Raw genomic sequence first — 16,032 nt, forward strand, 5'->3', positions numbered from 1 at the left:
ATGAGCTGATAGAAAGTGTGGATGGTAAAGGTAGCAGGGGGAACTTGAAATGTACCTGGCTGGTTCCAGGGATTCTTTCTGAAGAAAGTGGGAGATGAGGTCGTACAGAAAGTGAGTGAGTGGATAGAATCAAGCCGAGGTACCTTTGCCCCAGGAGAGAACATAGTTAACGTTAACTGATACTCTTCAAGTGAAGACAGAACTAAGCATCAGGAAAGAGACTCAACAATACTTTGCCACTGTCATTTTCTGATTAGCCTCAGACATTTGGGATAATAGTTCTCAGCCATCACAGACTGGCACCTTGGGTTCCTTTTTACTTTGCTTTTTAATTCCTGTGTGCAGTTGCTTGCCAGGACGTGTTGATCCTGCATCCACTTTTCTCTCCATTCCTGATGTCATCACACTGCTTTGGGCCATTGATAAAACTTCCGGGAGTTAACCCAGAACACTCCTCTCTTGCAGGATTGTTTTCTTTCCTCCCACTTGCCAGGTGTGCTGCCATCTCTTCCAGGTGCGTCACTTCTGCCAAGACTTTTAGTGGTTCTGGGTATGTTGAACTAGCCATAGAACAGCTGGCATGAAAGTATGGGCAAATGTTTTTATTGGCCACACCTTCAGATTTTACTGTTATTTCCTGATTATTTGAATTGCTTGCTCTGTGTGCTTTACTGTTTGTACTTATCTTGGCTTTTTCTACCTTAAGTGACCCTCTTGAATTATTCTTACATATGTTTAGGGCTGTTTGTAGGAAACTTCTGTGAATTGTTTCTGTGCTTTTCTTCCCACGTAATTAGTGCTCTCCTTAAAATGACTATAACTCTGTAGTCTTTTTGTCTTAACTTTCAGTCACGACATAGGACTGAAGCTTTCTCCAGATGTGAATCATGATCTTTGTCTCTAGCAAAGTTTTTTTACTTAGTAGATACTTAGCAAATATATTGAGAAAAGCTTTGAACTAGATGGATACAAAAAAATGCTATGCGGAAAGAAAATGCTGCCATAAAGTATGTAAATAATGTTATTTATGAGAGAATCCCTTACTGAGAGACAGTGTATTGGTCTGGATAGCTTGGGTTAAACAATACTAGCAAAAGTTTTAAAGATTTCAGTGATTTAACAGAACTGAAATTGATTTCTTCTTCATGCTACTAGGGGACTCTGCTTCCATAGGGGTCACTCAGGAACCAAGACAATTGGTGGTCAAGTGAATGCTGGCTTTTTAAAAGATTCTGTCTCAGTGTGGCAGATTCTGTCTCTTTCATTTATATTTCATTGATCAAAGCATGTCACATGGCCAGACCTAACTTTATTTTATTTTATTTTATTTTTTTTTTTGGCTTTTTCCTTTTTTACCGGTACCAGGGATCGAACTCATGACTGGCTGCTTGCAAGGCAGGCGCTTATGCCGCTGAGCTAAATCCCCAGCCCCTAGACCTAACTTTAAAGCAGGTTGAGGAATTGTACTCTTAGCATATGCCTAGCAACAAAGGACCAAAACGATTTGATGAACAGCAATAAAGACTACATCTTCTATGGGTGTCATAGACTGTCAAAGATTAGAGATGGCCCTCCTTTAAAAAAAAAAAAAAAAGATTAGAGAGCAGGAATAAGAAGTACTACTATCAGATACAAACATTGATAATAGCAAGAATTAATAGCTCTAGGCATAGTGGAAAGGTAGATTCAGAGTTAAAAGTCTATAACAAGAATTTATAAATGCCAAGGCCAATTATACGAGGATAATATGTTCCATATATAACATAGTTATTCCTGAAGGCATTACTTTTTCTGGCCTTCGTAATCAACAAAGCATGACCTTGTGACATCCAAAAATTTAAAAAGTTGAATTACATTCAAGATACTGGATTTAAGAAATCTGTAGTTATTTGAAATGCATTTTCATATGATTGGATAAAATAAAGAACTTACAGTTGAATTGAGACTAGCAAAGTTGTTATTTGGGGAGGTTGCACTTTTGACAAAGAATAAGCAGAGAAGGTTGGATGGAGCCCTGGTTCAGGAAACAGAAGATCTGGCTTCAGAGCTTGTCTGTACTACTAACTGACATTGAAAGTGTGTATATGAGAGCCAGACATGCCTGCAATCCCAGCACTCGGGAGGCTGAGACAGGAGGATTGTCGCGAGTTTGAGACCAGCCTGGGCTACAAAGTGAGCTCAAGGCCAGCCTGAACTGCACAGTGAGACCCTGTTTCAAAAAGACAAAGAAAGAAAGAAAGAAAGAGAGAGAAAGAAAGAGGAAGGAAGGAAGAGAGAAAGAAAGAAAGAAAGAAAAGAAAGAAAGAAAGAAAGAAAGAAAGAAAGAAAGAAAGAAAGAAACTGTGTATATGTGTGTGGTGTTGGGGGTTGATCCCAGGGCCTTGAATGTTAGGCAAGTTTTGTACCACTGAGTTACATCTCCAGCCCCAGGTTCTTCCAGACCGAGTTTCCTTGTCAGAATGCTGGGATTATGGCATACATAGCGCTGTTGTAAAACTAAATGAATTAGTTCCGGTAAAGTGCTTTGCACAGTAAAATACCTAGCTCAAAGTAAACATTCAAAATCAGAGTAGCAGCAGCAGCAACAATAGCAGGATTTGAAGACATTTCAAAAGAACAGATAAGGAAGCCCCAGAAATATATGAATTCTCTCAGATTTTCCTGTTTCTTTTTCTTTCCTCCCTCTTCCTTGGACCACATTCCTGCCATGCCTTTTAAAATTTTCATATCTTATTGTATACTTAAGTGCCTATCCCACTATACTAAGTAGTCTAGTTATTCCAGATATTTATTGGACACAAGCTCTGTGCTAGACTATGTGTTATGGCACTGGAAGTGTAAATGATACGGCTCTGGCCTCAGAAAGCCTATAGTTTGGGAGGACCTGAGGGAAGTAAACCAGTAGTTATAATACTGTCAGGCCACAACATGCTTATAGGCTTGGTTCTAGGACACTTCAGGAATACCAAAACTCAAGGACATTCATGTTCAGACAGCAGAGTGTTTGCATATAACACTCAAAAGAGTTCCTTCATCTTTGTTAGCTTTGGATTACTTGTACTGCCTAACACCATGTAAATGCTATGTAAACAGTTGTTATATTTAGAGAATAAAGACAAGAAAAAAAGTGCATGCTCAGTACAGGTGCACTTTTTTAAAAAAAAAACACTTTGAATCTGTTATTGATTGAATCTGCAGAGGCCTGACTACCTTATAACAAGGTTTGTGACTGTCTTGTCATGTCAGGAATATAAGTAACGGTTTTCTAGAGGAGCTCACACCTAGTTTAAGTGTTGAAGAACCAATAATTACTAGCTGGTTGGATGTGGCTTTCAAGGCTTGTCATGCAGGAACCAGTGAGTGCCAGGACCTAGAGACAGAAGAGCAAATCTTGCTGCTTCCTGAGTGAGGAGGCTTGCAGGGCAGGAGTGCGGAGTGTGTTTGGGCAGTGTGTAGCATTGGTGCTGTAGAAGAGTTTGAGAAGGGCTTTGTGAGTTGTGCTTTATCCTCAAGGTAATTCGAGCCCCTGACAGAGCTGAAGGTAGGAAATGACTGTCGTCAGCTTTGCCTTTGAGGAGAACTGTGTGAGGAGGTGGCTGAGTAAGTATGTGTCTTGTTTTCCTGGCATGGGAATTTCTAGGTTTGCAATCATAGCCCATGCCTGCTACACTAAAGTCATATTTACATTTAGAGGAGAGATTGAATGAGGTGAGACTGGAGGGAAGGATGTGATAGTTGGGATGGTGCAGTAAGATGAGAGGTTTATGTGTCCTGCTTTCAATAGCAGAAAAGGATTTTAGTCACTTCACCAGTTTCTATCGTATGACCTTGAGCAGACTGTAGAATTGCTTTCTTGATGTTCTTGGCTTTCAAATTTGGAAAATAGGGATAAAAATCCCTATCTTGCAAGGTTGCTCTGCAGATTGGAGGGAATAAACGTAAAAAGCTTGGTCCTGCCAGGTATGGTGGTACAGGCCTGTAATCTTAGCACTCTGGAAGGCTGAGGCAGGAAGGTTGCAAATTCAAGCCTAATCTGGGCAGCTAAGTGACTTAGTGAGACTGTGTCTCAAAATAAAATACTCTTGAGGGTGCAGCTCAATGCAGAGGTCCTGAGTCTGATCCCCAGTACTGAAAAACAGACAGACAAACCTGGCCCTGTGTTTTTAGATATATAAAGGACCTCTTACAATAAAAGTGATAGTTTTTATATTTAGCAATGCTGGGAATGGAATCCATGGCCTTATATATGCTAGGGAAGCACTCTGACATTGAATTGTACCCACAGCCCTCTCTATTTTTGTTGTTTTAGCCAGGATCTAGGTAAATTACTCTAAATGGCCTGAAACTTGCTATCCTCCTGCCTCATGGTTTTTAGTAGCTGGGATTATGGACGTGTGCCACCACCTCTGACTAAAATAATAGTTTTAATACTCCTAATGTTTAGTATATTGCCTCTTGCTTCTAGCCTATGGTGGGCAATCATTAGCCTTAATGCTTACCACCTAAAGATAACCACTGCCAACTTTGTGGTTTTATTTATGCATTTAAGATGATTGATGAAGGGGCTGGGGATTTAGCTCAGCGGCATAAGCACCTGCCTTGCAAGCAGGTGGTCGTGAGTTCGACCCCTGGTACCGATAAAAACGCAAAAGACAAAAAAAAAAAAAAGATGATTGATGATGCTGATCTGTGAGGTTAAGGCATAAGGGACCTTTTCTGATAGCAGGAAAGGAAAGTTGATAGGAATATTGTAACCAGTGAAACAGTGTTTAAGGCTGGGACCTGGAGGGTCTCAAGTCCAAGGCCAACCTGGGGAACTTAGGAGAACCTTGTCTCTAAATATAAAATAGGCTGGGGTTCTACCTTGGTGATAGAGTTCACCTGGGTTCAGTCTTTTCGTTTTTCATTTTCATTTTTTTGAGACAAGGTGTCACTGTGTAGCTGAGGCTGGCCTCAAACTCATGGCAATCCTCCTACCTCAGCCTCCCGAGTGCTGAGATTACAGGTATGTGCCACCATGCTTAGGTTCAATCTTTAGTACTGCAAAAAACACATGAAAATAGTGTTTAAGTGTTAGCATTTCATATGTGGCCATCCAGCTGTTTCCACCCCTCAGAAATGACACTTACATGTGTGTACATCTGCTTTCTTGTCATTGATGTTACTGCAGTATGCTCACAGCTTGGGCTGCTAAAAACGTAACAGCTTCTCCATGGCCTGTCCTTGTTGGCTTCTTCCCTTCTGGTATTTTACTGTTTTTTCATCTGATGATATTTTTTTAAAAAATATGGTAATGAGGGTTTAATTTAGTTTTGTTTTCTGTTGGGTTCCTCCCTAATCATCCTGACTTGACAGGAGTTCCTCCTCTCTGAACTCATGTTTTTCTGATTAAATGTCGTCTACTGTCTTGTCTTAATGTCTCTATTTCACTAAATTTCCTTTTCATTGATGTCAGTCTCTCTTCCAAGATAATTGAAGAGTGGCAGAATTATGTTTTTTAACATGGGTTAAGAAACCATTGAAACCTTTTGTTTTAAATATGTCAAACAAGCCAGGCATGGTGGCGTATGCACGTGAGAGGCTGAGGCAGGAGGATTGCTGCAAGTTTGAGGCCAGCCTAGGCTATGTAGTAGTTCATGGTTAGCCTGAACTGCCTAGAGAAATCCTGTCTCAAAAAGACCAAAAGAGGGGGTGGGGGTTTAGCTTAGTGCCACAAGCACCTGCCTGGCAAGTGTGAGATCATGAGTTCAATCCCTGGTACCAAAAAAAAAAAAAAAAGAGGTTATGCAGTTTGGAAAATTCTGTTTTTTTAAATGTGTTGTAGTATCCACTTTTTGGCTTCAAGGGTGCTTTAAAGCTTAAAAATTACCAAATACCTTCAGGACTTTCATCTTTATGGGTTTGTCTGTTGGTAATGTATTTAATGCATTAAAATGATTAAATGCTGAGAAAATTTTAAATCAAAAGAATACACAGTACATATTCTATTAGCCATAACAACTGTGTTATTCCATGTCTTCCCATGTTATGTAACCTCCAAAAAACCCTATTGGACCCTTACGAGCGAATGAGAGTGAACAAGGCAAATAATGTTAGAATTATTATGAAAAGTGTTAAACTCATGGATCCCCTTAAGGGGTTTTGGTGACTCTTAAGGACCTCAGACTACTTTGAGAACTGTTGCTACTGTATGACAGCTTTTATTTCATTTTATTTTGCAATTCAATTTAAATTTTTGCTACATTTTAGATATACATGATAATCACATTCATCATAGAGAATTTGTACCTGTACATGATATAACCTGTTCCTTTTCTTTCCCATTCTCCTCCCCTCCCTTCAACCCCTCCTCTCCTCACCATTTACAAAAGCTTTGTTTATGATAACTTTTACATCGTACTTCTATTTTTTTAGAGAAAACGTCGATGTCAACATTTAAAAACTTTTTCAAGATGCACTCAACATAGTGCATTCTTTGAAAAGTAGCTGGTTTTCAGCCTTGGTTGCACCATCTCCTGTGTCTGGGAAGGGTGGATGTTTGTGTTTGGGGAATATCAGGTAGATTCCATGCTTCTGACAGACATTTGCCATTCCAGGAAAGATAGCAAACTGGAAACACCAGTACTTCTGTTAAAGAAAAATACTCACCCAGGGCCTGGGGATTTAGCTCAGCAGCATAAGCGCCTGCTTTGCAAGCAGGCAGTCGTGAGTTTGATCCCTGGTACCGATAAAAAGAAAAAAGACAAAAAAAAAAAAAAAAAAAAAAAAAAAAGAAAAATACTCACCTTATCTTAACTTCTGGAAATTGCCTAAGATCTTGCTCTATGATAGCTGGAGAATTTTGAGGTGCAAATTTCATGATTTCTTAGTATCTCATGATGAAGTAGAGTGATGATTCTGCTTTAAAAGATCGTTTTCACAGGGGCTGGGGATTTAGCTCAGCAGGATAAGTGCCTGCCTTGCAAGTGTGTGGTCGTGAGTTTGATCCCTGGTACTGACAAAAAGAAAAAAAAAAGACAAAAAAAAAAAGATCGTTTTCACAAGCTTAGCCACATTGATGTCTTTTTGTACCACAGAAGCTGCAGACATTAGGAAAGGCACGGAAGAGGGTGGTGCCACCAGCCCTCGTAGCGTGGGACCTCATGTGCCTTGCTCAGCTGGGGAGGCAGTGCCAGTACAATTAAACATTAAGTTGCACATGGGTATTCTGGTGTTTCTTTCAGTAACCTGGTGAATCACTTCGAACACCTGTGTCAGTTTCTCCCTGTTTGAAGGTAGATGGCCCAGGCTGCTAACAGGGTGTCACCTGGCTCTTGGCACAGCCCTCTCCTGTCTGTCCTCTGCGTTACCACTGGAGCAAATAGGCATCATTGTGAAATGAGATCCACCCCATTTCTCTACTTCTTCCCTCGTGTGGTTCTCACTGCCAGTAGGATGAGTTTTCAACTCTTTAGCTCCTATCCTTCCACGGTTTCAGCTTCCCAGAGGCAGTTTAGTTCAGGCTTTGCCTTTTTTTGGAAGCTTATGGGCAGTGACTAATCACTACCATCATCATGTCTGAGCTTCATTTATCACTGCTGCTGGGAGCAGGTATTGTGTGTGCCCACTGCTTTTCTCAGCTGTGTAATAATGGCTTTTGTCTGCATTGAGAAGACAGCTTCTAGCAGAGTCAAACAGTTACTTTTCAGGAGTGCAGCATAGCTTTATTATTATTATGCTCCTTCCCTTGCCTTTTTTAAAGATATGGGCAAGTAAACAGTATGGAACTGCTACATTGACCTAAAGCTTAGAGTCTCAAAGAGTAGCAATAAAAGAGTACCTTATCTCAACTTTCTAATGATATATTATTTTACACATACATGCACAATAATATGATACCCATCATTAAGTCTTAGTACGCCATATTATTTCAGTTTTTTAAAAAAACTTCTTAACAAATAGGACATTACATTTTTCATAAAGCCCGGTGTGTTTTTTCCCTCACAGTCTCCTCTTTTTTTTACTGGAGAGAATCACTAGTTTTGACTTGAAGTTCTTTTCTTCTCATATATATTTTTATACTTTTGCTACATGTTTGTGTCCCTATACAATACAGAACAGAGGACCTGCAAACTGGCATACCAGTTTTATTGCACACAGCAGTACACATTCATTTATATATTGCAGGTTACTATTTTCAAGCTACAATTTTGCTTTCCATCTTTTCTGGGCAGAGTGCCATTTCTCAGTTGCCTTTCAGAGCAGTCTCTATTCTACCTTAGCTGGCCTGGGCAGAGGAAATTGTCTTTTCAAATACTGCTATTGAGTTTTCTTAAGATCAGTTATGGGTTTAGCTCAGCAGCATAAGCACATGCCTAGCAAGTGTGAGGTTGTGTTCAATCCCCGGTACCCCCCAAAAAAAAAAAATCAGCTATATTCAGTTTTTGTGCTACTGGGAGTTGAACCCAGGGCCTTTGCACTGAGTATATTCCTAGCCTTTTTTATTTATTTTTTTTGACCCACTCTTGCTAAGTTGCCCAGGCAACTTTTGATCCTCCTGCTTCAGCCTGCCAGAGTGCATTGAGTATTATTAATCTTCCACATAGAGGTCACCTTTTCCAAATAAAATTATGTCTAGGACTTGTCCTTTGAATGCCGTTGAAGAAAAGAAAAAGGTAAAAATCCCCTATAAAACCAGAGACCTTAACAGTTCCTATTCAAAAAAGTTTCCTTTGTAAAAACACATATGAACTCACATGTGCAAAACTGAAAGTCTTGTTCCCGGGTTTTTTTTTTTTTTTTTTTTTTTTGTCTTTTTCCTTTTTATCGGTACCGGGGATCGAACTCACGACTTCCTGCTTGCAAGGCAGTCGCTTATGCCGCTGAGTTAAATCCCCAGCCCCTGTTCCAGGGGTTTTTTATTTCCCATACCCTTCCAGGCTTTTCCTTAGCTCTTTGTAAAAGGAGTATCTAACCAGTTATAAACATTTTTTAGCTTCCTTTTTTATTTCCCATTTTTACTTTTTTTTGTCGTTTTGTTTGTTTGGTTTTATTTGAGACAGAGTTTCTCGGTGTAGTTTAGGCTGGCTTTGAACTTGCTGTGTAGCCCAGCAGTTCTCCTCTTCAGCCTCCCAAGCGTTAGGATTATAGGCCTGCACTAGCACGCCTGGCTATTTCCTACTTTCAGAATCCTGTTAGAAGGGCGGAGGGTTTAGCTCAGTGGCATAAGTGCCTGCCTAACAAGTGCAAGGTTACGAGTTCAATCCCTGGTACTAAAAGAAAAAAATCCTGTTAGACATTGAGTTTCTGCTTAATAAACCACTGACCTCTCATATTGAGAGCCAGAGTCCAATCAGGAGAAAGAAACTACTTGGCAATTTGAGCAAAGTTTGATACAATTAATTACAGCAAATAATTGAAGTAACTTCAAAGTAACTAGTAAAAAGTATATAAGAAATAGCATGTGGAAACATGGCTAGCATTATCAGCAATCACAAAAAAGGAAATCAAAACCACAGTAACATGCCACTTCCTGCCCATTAGGAAGGCTATAATCTACAGGATTGATAACAAATGTTGAAGCAAGTGTGCCAAAATCAGAACTTTTATATGCTGTTGGTGAGAATGTAAAATGAATGTTGCTGCCATGGAAATCAGTCTGGCATTTCCTCAGTTAAACCCAGAATTACCACATGATCTATGAGGATGTCATTCCCTTGAATAAATATCTGATATATTTTTTCCTGAATTCATTTTATTTCAAGAAGAAAAAGAAAAAGCTAAAACAAAATTTCAAAACATATCAGTGAGGAAACAGCAGTGGTACATATATTGCACACTGTCGTACACAAATCATTTACTCAGAGCATTCAGTTATCTGCACAATACCAACACAAATCTTTCTCTTCAGTGAACTCAGAGAAATCAGTAGGATAAATATCTTAGCTATTTCATATATATATATATATATGTATATATATATATATACCCACACACACACATACATACACATGTGATTTAGCTTCCCACACTAATACAGTGTTTACACATGTGCGTCTTATTTATTTCACTGAGTATGTTCCCAAGGGGTATCCATTTACCTATAAAAGTCTCCAGTTTCTCCTTTTTGGCTGAGTAGTACTCCATTGCATAAAAATACCACATCTTTTTTATCCATTCTTCAGCTGATGGGCATTTAGGTTGCTTCCTACATCTGGCTATTACAAACTGTGCTGCTATAAATATGGTATATGCCGAATATTAACTGGAGGTATGTACCCAAGAGAAGTGAAAATGTTACATATATATGAAAACTTGTACACATTCATTGCAGCAGTAGGCAGCACAAAGGTGGAAACAACCAAATGCCTATGAGCTAGTGAATAGATAAGGAATCTGTACAATGAGATATTTAAAATGTTTTTGATTAGTACAGACTTATAGTACATGATGACCACATTCTTTGAGAGAGTTAGTACATGTACACGACATACCTTAATTAAAAAAAAAAAATCTCATTCCCTTCCTGGCCCATTCCTTTCTGTCCATCTCTTGATTCCTATCTCATATAAAAGGTCTAGCTCACCATTTCTCTTTATCTTTTATTTTGCTCTTTATTTATACGTTGGGTCTTTCATATAAGAGAAACCATGTGATGTTTAAACTTGTGTGTCTGATTTATGTCACTTAGTATTATGACCAGAATATGTCCAGTTTCTTACAGATGACTCAAATTTATCCTTATGGCAGAGTAGTACTACATTCCTTCCTTCCCATAGCCCAGGCTGTCCTTGAACTCGCAGCAGTCCTTCTGCCTCAGTCTCCCAAGTGCTGGGATTACAAGCATGTGCCACCATGTCCAGAAATATGTTTTCTTTATCCTTTCATGTGTTGATGGACATATTTTCTGCTTCCAAGATTATGCTGTTCTGCTGTAATTGTGGATACGCATGTATCCTGTAATATGATGTAATACTTCTGGTGGAAGCTCTTACCCATCAGCATGGCAGAGCCTGCTTCATGGGAATGGAATGCTTGGCTTCTCTTGTGATTGAGGCCTTTGCTGATCAGCATAGAGCCAGGAAGGCCATGATGTCTTTAACTCTTTTGGAAAGACATAGAGAAGAGAAATAGCTTATTCAAATGAAATTTTGTGAAAGGATGTTGGATTATGTCAAAGTTTTTTTCTGCCTTTTATTGAGATGATCATATGACTCCCCCTCTCCTGTAATGTATTGTATTTATTGATTTGTGTGTGTTGAGCCATCTTTGCATCCCTGGGATGAAGCCTACTTAGTCATGGTGTTTGATCTTCTTGGTGATATTAGCTCAGTGGCACAGTGCCTGCCTGGCAAGTATGAGATCATAAATTCAATCCCCAGTACCAAAAAAACCCCCAAAAAACAAAGAACAGAAATGATGATTCATTAGCATTTTGTTTGTCGGTATCTTGTTGAGGATTTTTGCTTCTATCTTCATTAAAGGAATTGGTCTATAGTTCTCAATTTTGGTTGGATCCTTGTCTTGTTTTGGAATCAGAGTAATACTAGCTAGCTCTCAGAAATAACTTTGAGAGTCCTCTTTCCCTTTTAATTTCATTAAAAAAGCTTGAGGATGGCTGGGGATGTAGCTCAGCGGCATAAGTGCCTGCCTGGCAAGTGCAAGGTAGTTAGTTCAATCCCCAGTACCAACTGTCTCCCTCCAAAAAAAAGCTTGAGGAATATTAAGCTTAAAAGTTTCCTGAAATTTTTGTAGATTTCAGGAGTGAACCCATCCAGGGGCTTTTCTTGGTAGATTTTATTTATTTTCAATTTCATTTGCTATTACAGGATTATTCAGCATTTTAAAATCTTTTTGACGCAGTTTTGGTAATTAATATATATCTAGGAACCTGTCCATTTCTTCTGAATTCTCTAATTTATTGGCGTACAGGTTTTGCAGTAGTTAATAATCTTTTTTTTTTTTTTTTTTTTTTTTTTGAGACAGGGTATCACTATACCCAGGCTGGCCTTGAATTCATTTTGTAGCCCAGGCTGGCCTCAAATTCGCAGCAATCCTCCTGTCTCTACCTCCTAAGTGCTGGGATTGCAGTTATGTGCCACCATACCCAGCTTTTTATTTTGGCAGTGTCCATTGTAATTGTACCTTTTTCACTTCTTAGATCCCATTGATTTAGGTCTTTTCTGTCCTTTTTTGGTTAGGTGGGCTAAGGGTTTGTTTATTTTGTTTATTCTTTTGAAGAATCAACTCTTTGATTCATTAATTTTTGGGGTATTTGGGTCTCAGTTTCATTCTTTTCTGCTCAGTGAAACAGTCATGCGTATAGCAGTGGTGGTTTAAGCTGGCAGGACTATGATAGTGACAATTCTTTCACATTTAGTTAAGGCTGACTTACTGGCTAATATATGGTGAGTTTTGGAGAAAGTTGCATGTACTGCTGAAAAGAATGTGTGTTCTGTTGCTGGGTAGAAAAATAAATATAAAATTCATTTCTTTGAAGGATTTGTTCAATTCTAATTTTTTGTTGATTTTTTTTTCTAGTTAGTTTAATGTTAGTGACATATTGAAGTCTTTCATTATAATTGTGTCTAACATTGTCTGGTCTTTTATGTCCAGTGGTATTTGTCTTATAAAGTTGAATGTGCCATTGTTTGGCACATATTGTTCCCCTGACCAACATATAATGACCTTTGCCACTTTTGATCAGTTTCAGCTAAAGTCTACTTTGTCTGAATAAATAGGCTCCTGTTGCATGGGATATTGTTTTTCATTCTTTGGTTTTTAGCCTATTAGGTTAAATGGGTTCCTAGGAATTAAGGAGAGGAAAATGAGACAAAAGATACTATAAGAAGTAGAAAGATATTTTAGAATTAGATATAGATAAGTCAAAAAACAAATGAGAAATAGAAGATAAAGAAAAAAAGGAGAAAAAAGAAATAATATGGAGAAATGAAAGAAAAAAATTAAAAAGAAAATGAAGAAACAAGAAAGAAATTGAGTCCATAAACAGAATGTTCTGTATTTTCTTTTCTTTTTTTTTTTTTGTCTTTTTCCTTTTTTATCGGTACCGGGGATCAAACTCACGACTGCCTGCTTGCAAGGCAGATGCTTATGCCGCTGAGCTAAATCCCCAGCCCCTGTTCTGTATTTTCAAGTGAGTGAATTCCTTCCAAGATCCACAGTTTGGAGTTTAACAAGTCACAGTTTTCTCTGCCTAGCAATCCAGACTGTGGGTCTGTTGGATGTACCCCATTCCCAAGGCCCCTCAGTTCCCCAGGCTGTGGCAGTGTCCTTGTTGACATCCTTGCTGTCACTGATGGATGAGGAAGGCAGTCAGAACTCAGATCCATGCTTACTTCTGGGGAGCCAGAGTCCTCTCCCTATAACCTGTGAACTGGGGAAAGAGATCAGATTGTTTAGTCCTTTACTTTGTGTTGTGGGCTGTCTTTCCAACTTCTCTGTAGCTTCTGTTCTTTATTGTCTGTTCCTTTCCAATTCCTAGTGAGCTACATTTTTTTTCATTCTTTACTAAGTTGTTATTTTTCAGAGTCTGGATTCTGGATCTCGGAGAGGTTGACTTTTGCTACCCCTAGTCTACTATTTAAAAATGGGTCAATCAGGTGTAGCAGTGCACACTTCTAGCATTTGGGAAAGTGAGGCAGACCCATGAATTCCAGACCAGCATGGGCTGCATAGTGAGTTCAAGGTTAGCTCAAACTACATAGTGAGACTGGTCCTGCTACGTGACTGCAGTCCCAGTATACAGCCCTGCAGTGGAGTTTTATGTGGGAGTAAGAAGTGATGAGGCACTGATACATGCTGCAGCATGCATGAACTTCAGACACATTTTGAATGAAGGCAGTCACAAATGACCTTGTATTGTGAGTAGGCTCATCTGTAAAATCTAAAACTAGATTAGGGTTGGAAAAACAGGAGATCCAGCAGAGTGGTGACACAGAAAAGTTGCAGAGTATCTTTTCTGGGGCAATGAAAATGTTCTAAAATGTGGTGATATTTGTGCAATTCTGTAAGATTGTGAATATTCTATAAGCCATCAGGTTGTATATATTAAATGGTGAATTGTTTGATATGTAAGGGATATCTCAAATAAAGATATTAAGAAGAAGTAAAGAGAGCTCCAAAGAATTGAGAAGTAGCACATATAAAGAGCAGCCACCACCTAAGGCTAAGATACCAGTTGAGTGCCTCTCTTCTCTGGCACTGCCCTAGCCAAGAGCTAGATCTGTTGTAGTGGGTTCGCTGCGTGTCAAAACTTGCTAGAAATCTTTGCCAGAAATTTGCCCTCCAGGCTGCTTAGGAAAAGCTGCTTACAGGGCATCTCACCAAACCCACTCCTCCTGCAAAACTGCTCCACAGAGGTGCTCATGGAAGCTGCCAAGTGCTGCATGCTGGAAAAAGTGTGAGTGCTGGAAAAGATACAGGTGCTGCTGGACCCTACACCGAACAAACCTTTTCCCTCCTGCCTTATCTCTTTATGGCCCTATACAGACAAGGCCTCACATCTGGCCAGCTAGCAAAGGAAAATGGGGCCCAGGTTCATTTATGCAGGTTAGGCAAAAAGGAACAATTTTTTTAAAGCCAAGAGGCAATAAATCTGTAAGCCTACAGTGGTTAATTGGGACATCATTTGTTTGCTTAGGTTTTCCATTCCCTTTGGAGAATTTAAGGTTATTTTTGCCACCTTTGCTACTGTGGGTTGGGGAAAGTGGGAGGGCATCCTTGGGCCAATTTTCTAGCATCCCAGCTCTTTCTGTCCATTTTTGTACCTTTTTCTATTCCATTTGCTGGATGGTCTCTTGCAACTGATGCTGGATCTCTTGTAACTTTTATTGCCTTTATAGTTTTTACTTTGTTCTGGACAGCCTTTTAAACTTAAGATGATTAGCTTCATGTAGCTTACTTGCTTCTTTAATTGTTTCATTTACTTACATCATTTAAAATTAAGGTTCTTACTATATTTATAGCAATGTCCACTTTGTTCTGTACCATTCAGACTTTTACTTTTTTGATGGTGTTAATTTTCATTATTGACTTTATTGAAGGCTAATTTCGTTTAAATAATTGTGTTGTTTTACTCTTTTTATCTGGAGATCTTCCTTTAGTCTCTGCCCCTGGTTCTTGTATAGAACCATTGGCCGGGTAGGGCTGTCATTGCCCCTAGACAAGTGCTCGGCTGCTGAGATACATCATGATACCCAATTCAGTGACAAATTCTGTTGTGTAGTCTTCATTTCCTGTGCTCTCTTTCTTTCTTCTACTTTTGTTACTGTGTTTTTATATAGATGATGTGTGTACTGATTCCTTATTACTTAGATATAACTGCTCCTCTCTCTGGAAAACCTGCCCTCTCCCCCATGCTGGGGTTGAACCTGGGGCCTCACGCATGCTGCTAACCACAAACTCTGCCATTGAGGCCCCATACTCTCTAACCCCCACAGTCTGTCATTATTTTAGAGCTGCAACATAGTGTATGTGATTGAAGTCAGATCAGCTGAATTTGAGTCATGGCTCTGTCACTTTAACTTCTCTGTTCCTTAAGTTTTTTTTTTTTTTTTTCTAACTGTAAAAAAGGGAAATCGCTTTATAGGCTTGATAAGATTTAGCAAGTTAAATCATACAAAAATCTTAAAGCTCAGGCTGATCCATAGTAAGTGCTATATGAATATTGGCAATATTGTTTTATTCCTCACAGTTACTTGTAATTAAAGCTTATAGTTCTTCTGAGTAAAAGAATTTCATGTGAATTAACTGCTTAAGTTTGCTTGGTCATGCATAGTCTGAATAGCAGTGGTATGTTCAGCAAAAACAAAGAAAATTTTTTTTAAACATGAGCATTTTGGGTTGGAGATAAATAGCTTAGCAGCACAAATGCCCCTGGCAAGGTCCTAAGTTTGATCCCCAGTACCCCCCCCCCAAAATAAATAAATAAATAAAAGAAAAAACATTCCAGTAACTGTTTTGGAACTTCTAATTTTCTTTCTTTCCTTTTTTTTTTTTTTTTTTTGGTCTTTTTGAGACGGGCTCTCACTATGC

The sequence above is a fragment of the Cavia porcellus genome, unplaced genomic scaffold, assembly GCF_034190915.1.
Source record: "Cavia porcellus strain 051 isolate PalLab524CR breed Dunkin Hartley unplaced genomic scaffold, mCavPor4.1 scaffold_25, whole genome shotgun sequence".
NCBI lineage: Eukaryota > Metazoa > Chordata > Mammalia > Rodentia > Caviidae > Cavia > Cavia porcellus.